This window comes from Mastomys coucha, unplaced genomic scaffold (genome assembly GCF_008632895.1).
Source record: "Mastomys coucha isolate ucsf_1 unplaced genomic scaffold, UCSF_Mcou_1 pScaffold6, whole genome shotgun sequence".
Lineage (NCBI taxonomy): Eukaryota > Metazoa > Chordata > Mammalia > Rodentia > Muridae > Mastomys > Mastomys coucha.
Genome location: NW_022196912.1, coordinates 53,460,710 through 53,469,914, shown reverse-complemented (window position 1 = coordinate 53,469,914; position 9,205 = coordinate 53,460,710).

Here is a 9,205-nt window from a genome sequence, read left to right as displayed (position 1 = left end):
TGTACTAAACTCTGCTTCTCTGAAAGAGCAGTGAGTATTCATACCACCTTGAGACTTTTATATACTGTTATTATTACAAAAACAGCCTTTGTTTTAAATTAGTTTAAAATGTCTTAAATTGTTTATTATATTTAGAATTTTAGATAAAAATATTTATATATACTATATCTTTAAAAGAAGTGACTTAATTTTCTTGTTTTTAAAAAATAAACCTGAGATGTATATTATTTTTAAATCAAACACATTTTAGAAGTACCCTTATGATGAGGAGCAAACATAAATGTAAACTCCTACATACTGCAATTTGAGGAACACGATCCTACAAAAGCATGTTATATAATGAAGTCAGAGTAAAGCTAGAAAAGAAATAGGTTGACTCTGATGGTAATAACTTTCCTCCAAACTTCTTGTGGCACATTTAACCTATCCTTGGGATTCTTTTAGCAGTGCCACACAGTCAATCATTTGGCATTCACTCCAAAGTCAATGTGCGTTCTGTATATGGCTTTATAAGTCTATCTTGTCTTCCTCCAATATTTTATAACTTATCATAAGAGGTAATTCTCTAGTGGGCCCAGTAAAGCCACTTTAAGCCATTGGTAAATGTTTCATTAGCTGGAATTTCAGATAGAATGGCTCAGAACAAACACGAATAAACAGAACATTTCAAATGAGAGCTTGTTGCTACTATATCTCCTACTCTCCATAATCCTACTGGTTGCAGAGGTATTTATTCTATAGATGTGAACTTCAGTCAGACATGCCTTTATTATCCTGTTTCATTAATCTGTGGGCTTCAGCATGACTACTTCAAAGAGCTTGAGAGACATTAGTGCCCTCCAGCTCTCCACCTCTAATACCTGCTTTTCTTGGCATGCTAATTTCATTTTCTTCAATATTACATCTGTATGAACCCAGGGGAACCAATGACCCAACCAAGTTCAAGGGTCTCATCACTCAGGTTCATCTCCCAAGGTTCTCTTCTTTTTTCTTTCTTTTCTTTTGTTTTCTCCTCTCTCTCTCTCTCTCTCTCTCTCTCTCTCTCTCTCTCTCTCTCTCTCTCTCTCTCTCTCTCTGTTGCTTTTATAGCATTGTCTTTAAAAATTCATGAAATGGGCCTTTGATGATTTTTCTAACTCAATGCTTCCTTCTGTGTCCTCTCAAGAAATGACTACTAGGCTACTAGGGAAATCTTATGGAAAAAACACGGTTTCTCTGAGAAGCATGTTTGTGAGAGACTACGTGAGTACAGAACGTACAAAATGTGCTTTTCTAGTCCTTAAAATGATGGGTAATGTGTTAGCTAGGGAAGGTCCATGGATGTCTAGTCTATTTCATATTTTCTAATTTGATGTAAATCCCACTTGCTATTAATTGAAGTAACAAATCAATTAGTCACAGTAAAATTTACTGAAATAGTTAGAACTTAGAACATTTAGCCCCTAAATTCCAAAACCATAAAATATGTGAGCATTTAAAATCTAATGTCTTTATGAAAAACATGTTCTAAATGTTCATCAAAAGCTGTATGTATGTCAAGGTAGTACAGCAACTATTGATTTTGAGAACTGATATATTTACTAAAATTGCAAGATATTTGTTAGAAAAATACCTGGTATTCTAGGAAGTAATGGAGGCTTAACATTTTCCATGTAGATAGTATGTCTGTTCTATTCTCAATTAGATTGTACTTGAACTATTAGGCCTCGCTGCAGTAGATGATAGACTTACTTTAACTTGATGAATGTTAATGAAATGTACAATATTTCAGGCATGTTAGAGAACTGACTTTATCTACAGAGAGTATAGACTTTGCCTTGGAGCACTACTTAGTTAATTAACCAGAGAAAAGCTAACAAAGTTATATCTAAAAACCACAGGGATATATATCTGTTATATTTGGGAAAAAGTAAAAATTTAGGAGTAGGAAGATATTTTACATAAAAGGAAATGCCTCATGAATACTTGAGGGAATTAATGAGGTTGAGTTTTAAATAAGAATAAGGCAAAGATGAACTAGTATTGAGGCAGACTGATAAAACGGTAAGGTATTTTGAAGAATTTAAAACATTTTGAATAAATAGTTAAACAGGGCCTTCAAGAATAAGTTTTTAAAATCTATGGTTTTAGCCAAGATCAGAAACATAAAACCTTGCATTTTTGCATTTTATGAAAAGAATATTGAATTTGTTCTAATTTAGATGCAATTTGGTAAATAGGTATTGATTAACATACAAGGAAATTAAAATATTTATTTACATTTTAAACATATTTTAATGGCAAAAATAAACAAGAAATTGTTAGCTATTAAATTAAATAGGAAGCAAGGAGTATAATTTTTCAAGCCATGCATGGCATGCCTACAATTGAAATAATAGGCTTTTATTGCATTCAAATTCTATTGGTTGCAAGTGAGAGATCTGAGACAATCTAACATTAATATAAGGGGAAATATACATGATCGTAGTATGCTTCCAACCTGGAAAACATAAACAGATAATGTATGCAAAGAGCAAGGGTGTGGATTAGTTAGTTCTGTATAGTGGGTAGCATAACAAAGGAACGGGTTGTGCTCGGCCATGTCCCTTTTAATAACTGAGTTTGTCCTATTTGCACCAGCTTTATTTGGGAAGCAGAGAGGACTGGGAATGGAGCATCTAGTCTGCAGAAGGCAAATGCTGACTGGAGATGGAGAATTCAGATTCCACACAGAGAGATTTCCTAGCAGGAGGGATTTTTATAGGTTTAGCGTTGATAGGGTTAACTTTAAAGCTATTTGGGGGACAGTAGTAATACATAAGGATAGTAGACTGTAGCAATCATATAGGCAAGAGTTAGAAGAGGATAGTGAAGATCATCCCACAAGTATGAGTTCAGACAAGGATGTGACATATCAAATTACAGTTCGGAATACCTTTTTACATGAAGAACTTAGTCCAGATAGGAAGAACTTACTGTCGAAAGACATCTTGTGAAGATTGCTTACAGAAACTTAAGCACCACTTAAGGCATGGATTCTGAAAAGTGGTTCCAACATTTAAAATAAACATTAAACAAAACAAATAAACTGCATAAAAATATTTATCTCGTGTTTACACAAGAGTGGTGGTTTTTATGCGTTATAGAAATGGAACCAAACCAGGTGATGTCACTTCTACTCTGCTTGGTTTAGTAAGTTTATATAGACACCCGCCATAAAGAAAAATATACGATGCCATGAATATGTTTCCTCGTCCAAAGTCGCATTCAATTCCACAGTGCTCACCACTATCTGGCAGCAGGCCTCGATACTGAAAATCATTTCCAACTTATATATAAACATGCTCAAAACAGCCAACGACGGCTGTTAACTATATTGTCTTCCCTCATCACAAACCACCATAATTCTGTCAACACTGCCATTGCCTCACAATTCTTATGGGCTGGTCTCGGCCTCTTTCCCCTGGAACATTTTAGTATGGAGTTCCGTGCCGACAGCTCCCTTCTGTTTCCTACAAATAAATGATGAGTAAAATCCAATTTTGCCTCTGAATTTTTCTCCCTAAGTAGGCGTGCCCTTGCTGGAAGGATTTGGTCTTTAAAAGCTTTTTTCCCTCCACAATCGAACCGCACATACAAAACCATATAGAACATGCTGACTAGATACATCTTAGTAATCCCTACAGGTAAAATTAAAATGGATTGCCATCATTTTCCTTATTCAAGAAAGAACTTAAGCATGGTTGAAACGGCCGGTGTTTTGAAGAGAACAGCCAATAGATGTTATTTACTGCCAGCTTGTGTGGCTTCCGATGGAACAGACTGATGAGTGAGCCCTTTGGATTTCTTGCTTGGTTCCATTCCACAGTAGCTCCAGGCCCGCTCATTACTTATTCTCTCCCCCTTCTCTCTCTCTTCCTCCCTCCCTCTCTCCCTCTCTCTCCCCGTTTCCCCACTCTCTTTATCTTTCTTTCTTTCTTTCTTTCTTTCTTTCTTTCTTTCTTTCTTTCTTTCTTTCTGTCAAATAAAAACAGAGATGCTAGGAAAAATATCAGTTGACATTCAGAGGAGGCAACATCATCCTCGCATATATAACAGAATTTCACTAAAATATATGATATTTTTAAAACCTACATTGTAGAACTTTTGGTAGTGAAATGATGGAAGAGTCTTTGTAACTGAAACCCAGAAAATCATCCTTAGGAGGGACCGTTCTGCTTGAGCGCTCCTTTTCTTTACAGTTTCTGACGTATCATCTCATTCATTGTACATTTTTGCCCAATTGAGCCAGTTATTTGAAAGAAATCAATCCAGTGGCATTTCTTATCACAGTGGCTGACTCAAAGCACTGAATTAATTTTAACATTTAGCTTTAGAATAGAACTTCAGCTGGATTGCTGCAGATTTTATTTTGTACCCAAAAGATGGTAACAGGTATTTTAATGAAAAGAAATCTTTCATATGAGCTACAAAGAATCTAAAAGGATTAAATAACTCCCGTATAAAGTAAATAAACCTTATTTTGTTTATGGCACAAGTAGTTTCAGATTTCAGAAGCATGAGGTTGGCTCTTTAAAGAAGAATGTTATAATTAAAAATAAAACTTTAAACTTTTCATTGACTTAATATTAATTTTTCAAAAATGTAATAGTGTTTCAGAAACTTGAATTTCTCATTCAACACCTTACTGGAAGGTATCAAATCCTTCTCATATTCAATACCTTAATGGTAAAACAATCTTGTTTTAAATACTGAAAAGCAGGAAAGGAACATTAGACTGATGAATTCTACTCTGAGTTTTTACTAGATAACCATCATATCAAAAGCCCTAAGGAGCCTGAGCGGAGGGTGGCAGAAACAGCTGAGGTCACTCAAAAGCTCCATCCTGTTCTGATAACTGTTGGGTCTGTGCCATTTGCCTATAGCTGATGGGAGCATAGTGAAGAGGAGGTGAACCCGGTGCACCCTCTCCTCACCGCAGACTTCCACTTGGAAAAACTTCTGGCCCCTTCCAGTTAATGCTGCAGGGAGTAAAGATGAAATGCATATTTCTACCACCATTTTTCTATTTTGTTTTGTATGCAGCAAGTTTCATCTTTTTCCTCCTACCCCCCCTTTAAAAAAAAAAAGAGCACTCAAGTATAAGAATAATGCAAACAAACTTCCACTGTTCAGTTTCACCCAGAAACTTTAAGCCTGCTTTCAGCTAAAAAGTAACAAACATAGTGAGAAAGCTATCTTTTAATATACATCTTATTTTACACGAATGGATGTTTTGCCTGCACGAATGGATGGATGTCTTGCACCATCTATGTGCAGTGCATACAGAGGGCAGAACAAGATGTCAGATTCTCTGGAGCTAGAGCTACAGGCAACTGTGAGAAGCAACTAGTAATCTTAGACACTGACCCATCTCTTCACTGCCCCACCTGACAGTGCTTATGAGTGACTTCCTAATCTTAGGCTTAGGACATTCTATTTCAATTTTTTTTTTTTTGAGGTAGGATTTTGCTGTGCTGCTCAGTCTAGTCATGAAGTTGTGGTTTTCCTTCCTCAACCTCAAAATTATGGGATTGCAGAGATATGCCAGTATGCCCAGCTTAAGTGATAATTGAGTAATTATATATATGAAATATGTGTATATATACACATATTGTATACATATATACATATATGTGTATATATATACATATATATGTGTGTGTATATATATATATATATATATATATATATATATATATATATATATATATCCTAATCTGCCTTTACTGTGTTCATAGTGAGGATACTTCTCTGATTTGTGTAAGTATTAAGGATGCCATTATAAGGTCTTCAGGAGAACAAGTAGTAGGAAAAATATCTTTGTTTCTGTTCAAGAAGATTGGCAATATCAAGAGCTTTGCAGTTTTTTCTGACTCATTTTCTTGGGTTTCTATTTTGAGACTTTAGTTCTTGTCAATTTATCTGATAATCAAATACTAGTCTTGCCAGGGGCTTAAGTAGCACCAAGCACTAAGGCTCACTGCAGAGAATTTTTCAGCCAGCTTACCCAGGAAGCATTGTTGTTCTTTACTCAAACATTTTCCTGTGGTGAGCTTTAAGTGCTTTGCTCAAGTAAACCATGACAGAAATTAAGCTGATCCTGTCAAAATGGAAACAAATTTTATTCTCTCTCTTGGGTCGCAGTCAACATATATGGTTATTAACGCATGTGTAATTTTAGATTCTTATCACGTTTACCTTACATTTGTATTAAGCAGGTACCATGGTATAGTTAGTTTTGACATTAAAACTATTGTTCTGAGTATTAGTAGATGTTAGCACTTTTGAAAAATCTGAATACCTGGGATTCCATTAATTTTTGCACAATTTTAGCTGTTTCTCCTGATGTGTTTTCTAGTCTTGCAAAATTACTTTGATTGTTAATTGTCCTGCCTCGCTTCCTGCTGGTTATAAACAGCTTACGAAACAGCCTCAGCTCGATCAGCAGGTGATGATTCCAGAGCCTCCAAATCCTAAAGCCTGCCTGCACACCAGCTTCCCTCAGGCTAATTGTGTCAGAAATAAATGAAGGGGAAAAGGCACTTAATATTTTCAGATCTTGCACAAAAGAGACTCTGATCTATATCTCTAACCAATATGTGCCTAGGGAACAGTAAAGAGGAATTATTGCAAATACCCTCTAGCTTTAGGAAAATCTGAGGTATCTTAAAGTGAAAATTGAGGAAGCAATAAATAGACCATTATGTGACAATCTGAGTCCAATTAATTTCAATGAATTCCACAGTGTGACTTCAATCATTCACTCTTTCATTTATTAAATAAATATCTTAGCATTTTGTAAAACTCAGCTGTTGCCGGCAGTGATTAACCCTCAATGTACCATCTCAGCATGCCTTCAAGCCCTTAGGCATTTAACCACACATAGATTTCCCTTTTCTCTCTCAATTCATATTCCTTGGAGGGAAGGAAGTAATGTATCAAACAAATAGCACAGTTCCACATAGTGACAGATGCTGAAGAAGTGCCACAGGGCAATGAGAAATAATAAAATGGCCATAAAACTAATATGATCAACAAATGTAAGTTCAGTGTCTACATGGGGAAAAAAAGATCAGTAGCTCAAGGGAAAGTTGAATGAATGACTTACAGGAGAGGAAAGCAAGCAGGTTACAAACCATTCTCAAAATACCATCACTCCATCAACCACAGAGCAAGGTAGGTAAAATTACGTTCACATTTTCCTGAACATATTCCTTGAAGCTTCCTGACTCCTGTTTTCCTGACTTTGGTATGTACTCAAGGGCTCTCAGTTTATGTTTTTCTTCTTTAAACAGGTGTCTCAGTCTAAGAGCCCAAAAAATCTGATAGAGCATTCCTGAGACCTTCTTCTGAAAGATTAACCCAGACATCTCCCTGGATGTGGATACCAGGCATGGCTGAACTTCAGACAGACAGCTAGCACAAGAGAAAGAAAACACTGTAGGGATTTCCAACTCTTTTTATGCTAAGTCCTACATGAATTTTCAAATGCAGATTTGCTTGGAAAATAATTAGAATTTTCTATCCTTTTCCCAGGACTTCAAATTGAGGTAGCTACTCTGGCACAATGAATAGAGCACTGTGCCTGGGCTCTTTCTCTGATGGTTTTCTTTGTTGTGATTACTTGGTTCCACGGCATCTGCAGGTGGGATTAGTCTTTTGCTGCTTTGTCCAACTGAAAGATTTCCTGACAGATGGTGATGGCAAGGAAATGGGACCTGTGTATTTTTGAGATGGGAGAATGCCTGGGCTCATCAAAAGAACAATTATCATTCTTTATAAATAAATAGGCTTCAAGGTGCCCTACAGTCACTGAGCTCTGAGATACTACCACAGAATGGGGAGGACCTCATTCACACTGTAGAAAATAGCTTCCTACCTCCTTTAAGCACTTCTGAATATGATTCGCACAAGGATTGTGGTGAGCTATTGGCAGAATGGTTTAGCCACAAGACATTGAACTCTTTCTACGTGTTAAATATAGTAACTTTGAAATGACTATTTAGTTCAAGATTTGTAGCTGAGTAAAAATATCTGGCCAATATTCTACAACATTCACTCTTTAACAGAGTCAACTGAGTTTAAAATAAATACTCCTGAATCCAATTAGGCTTATTTAGTGAGAAAAGAATGAACATAAAGTAATATCAAGCTGTTAACACCAAGTTTATCCTAAGCACTAGTACATTTGGGGATCTGAGGACATAATAAGTAGTTTTCATTTATTTATCTTTTAAAATTAGAACAATGTCTAAACTTACCTATTAAAGTATAACAGTTTTCTAACACAACTCAGGGGAAACATTCCATCATAAAATAATGACAGGCCACTTTATACTGGGACATACCTATTAGCAAAGCCAAGGTTTAAAATACTTATTCTAATCATAAATGTTGCTTACAATATACTCAAAAAATAGATTTGCTGAATGGTGTTTGTGTGTGTGTGTGTGTGTGTGTGTGTGTGTGTGTGTGTGTGTCTTTTAAAGGCTTATTTTAGTATATAAGCTATACTAACTTGTAAGGGATGTGTGCCTCAGAAAAAAGGTATCTGCAACTGATTTTTAAATGTTTTCACTGAAAGCCAATTTTATTCTTTCTTTGACTTGTAGACTTAATATTTTGATTATTATGTGGCAGGACAATTTTCTGGTTCAATTTATCAGTGTTCTATTAGCTTCTTTTATGTTTATAGGTACCATTTTCTTCAGGTAGAGAAATTGTCTTCTATGATTTTATTAAAAATATTTTCTACTCCTTGGTGCTTAGACTCTTCATCTTCTTCTATTCTATTATCATATGTACTCACTTATAAATGAGCATTAGTAATAAAATGCAATCCACAGGTCCAAAGAAACTGGATAATAAGGAGGGCCCAAGGGAGGATGCTTGAATTTCCCTCAGAAGGGGAAACAAGTCCTCAGAGGTGGATGGAGAGAGGGATGAGGGAGGAAGGGAAGGTGATGGTCAGCAGGTGTGGGGAGAGGGGAGGCAGGAGAGGACTGGGAGTGAGAATGGAAATAGATGGGGGGCATCTCTAGGACTAGCTGGAAACCTGGGAAAGGGGAGGCTGAATGGAGTTTATGGGGGTGACTCTAGCTGAGATTACTACCCCAGGGGATATAGAGACTGAAGTGGCCATCTCCTGCAGCCAGGCATAACTTCCAGTTTATGGAGGGAGACA